The sequence below is a fragment of the Sciurus carolinensis genome, chromosome 10, assembly GCF_902686445.1.
Source record: "Sciurus carolinensis chromosome 10, mSciCar1.2, whole genome shotgun sequence".
Classification (NCBI taxonomy): Eukaryota; Metazoa; Chordata; class Mammalia; order Rodentia; family Sciuridae; genus Sciurus; species Sciurus carolinensis.
The window spans coordinates 53033151-53035486 of record NC_062222.1 but is presented as its reverse complement, the minus strand read 5'-3'; the positions used below and the strand labels follow the sequence as shown (position 1 = coordinate 53035486).

General features: G+C 40.2%; 1 pseudogene; it reads left to right on the top strand.

Moving 5' to 3' along the window:
• The first annotated feature begins 339 nt into the window (after positions 1 to 339).
• On the top strand, positions 340 to 1278 carry LOC124994192 (60S ribosomal protein L3-like; annotated as a pseudogene).
• Positions 1279 to 2336: the final 1058 nt, after the last annotated feature.

The following is a 2336-nucleotide window of genomic DNA, read 5'->3' as shown; positions in this document are numbered from 1 at the left end:
AACACACTGACTACTAATACACACCTTTTCCACCCCAGTTTAGGATTAACTTGAGTTCTAGGATTTGTCTCTTCCTGGATATCTGGGAAGAAAAAGTCTACTCCATTCAGTGATAACTCCAGCTTCCACCCACACAGCCACAAAGCTTTGTCCTTTGGCCCCAAGAGGACTTTAAGAATTCAAAATCAATTATATTTTTAAATTCTTGACTATTTGGATTTAAATGACATCATGTCAAGATAATATTAAGTTGAACCTCTACCATTGGTTTTTGACAGTGAAATGTCTCATGGTAGGTTCTTTACTCCCAGACATGAATTCCCGGGCTTCTTGTCTTAGATGCATGGTAGCAGACATGATGTGAAGATGAAGAGCTTCCACACAGATGGCTCTTCCACACCCATCCACCTAACAGCCTTTCAGGAATGTAAATAAGGCTGGCCTGACCCATATTGTGCAAGGAGTTGATAGGACAGGATTCAAGGTGAATAAGACAGAACTTGTGGGGGCTGTGATCTTTGTAGAGATACTACCCATTAGAGGTTGTAGGCATAATGGGCTATATGAGTTGTAGGCATTATGTGGCTATGTCCTGAGACCTCTGGACCACCTTTGCTGGACATGTGAATAATGGCTACAAAATATGCTTCTATAAGAACTGGTGTAGGTATAAGTAGACTTTCACAAACACTGCAAGAAATGGCAGGATGACATTGGAAAGAAGCAGTCAGAGAAAGACTTCAACAGCATGAAGAAGTAATGCTGAGTTATTCACATTATTGCCCACACCCAGAATGTTTCTGATTCCTCTACACCAGAAGGTGGCAAACTTGATGGAGATTCATGTAGATGGAAGCACTGTGGCTAAGAAATTGGACTGGGCTGGGGAGAGCCATGAACCAAGTGTTTGGGCAAGATAAATGATCAGGGCCATTGGGGGGAACAAGGACAAAGGCTGAAAAGGGTTCATCAGTCACTGGTACACAAATATGCTTCCTTGGAAGACTCACTGAGGGCTGAGTAAGGTTTCCTATGTTGGAGCATGGCAACCCGCCCAGGTGGCCTTCTCTGTGGCATGAAATTGGCAGAGGGGTGATCATCACATAATGAGATCAAGATTTCCAAGATTATTAAGGATGGTAAACTGATTGAGAACAGTACCTCCACAGATTATAATCTGTTGGACAAGAGCAGACACTAGTTGTCTTTGTTCACCATGGGGAAGTGACTAATGATTTTGCCATACTGTAAGTTTGTCTGATGGAAACCAAGAAGTAAGTGTTCACACCCTGCAGTTAGTTGCTGGTACAGAACACATGATGGGTTCTGGAGATGATTTATCTTAAATTCACTGACACCATCTCCAAGGTTGTCTACGGCCACTTCTCCCAATGGAAAGGGAAGCATTAATGGAATAGCTTAGGAAAGACTGAATTACAAAGGGACACATTGTGTAGTTGGTGAAATCCCAACAAAAGTTATTTTCCACTGGGGGAGAAAGGTACTATGAGACTGGGACACTAATTCAAAATTATTCCCCATAGGGCATCTTGTAGAGTAATAACAAGATCCCTCTCTATCCCTCACTCAATTTCTTAGGGAAAATAGTGACTTATGTAATTGGTACTGGTAGGTAAAAATCTCTGTGTGTGTGAATCTCCACTTTATCTTTCTTCACTTTATCTTGGGAGTCAGCTACCTTTAAAAAGCATGTGTTCTATTTACTTTCTTCATGTCGGATATTTCACTGGGACATGCTTCAATTTAGGGGAGGCCTGAAGTGGCTCAATATTGCTTGCGACTGGGTGGATAATGCTTATTAAATCTGTAATTAAGTTTTAAGAAGTTCCTTTGTCTATAGATGTGACATTCTCCAATATAAGATTATTAGTATTCTAACATCTGTTTCACTCTTTTTTCTTTCTCATAGTTTCTTTTTCTTTTTCTTTTTTTTATTTTTTATTTTTTATTGTAAACAAATGGGATACATGTTGTTTCTCTGTTTGTACATGGCGTAAAGGCATACCATTTGTGTAATCATAAATTTACGTAGGGTAATGTTGTTTGATTCATTCTGTTATTTTTTCCCTTCCCCCCACACCTCCCACTCCTCTTTTCCCTCTATACAGTCCCTCCTTCCTCCATTCTTGCCCCCCTCCCTAATCCTAACTCTAACACTAACACTAACCCCTCCCACCCCCCATTATGCATCATCATCCACTTATTAGCGATATCATTCATCCTTTGGTTTTTTGAGATTGGCTCATCTCACTTAGCATGATATTCTCCAATTTCATCCATTTGCCTGCAAATGCCATAATTTTATCATTCTTTAT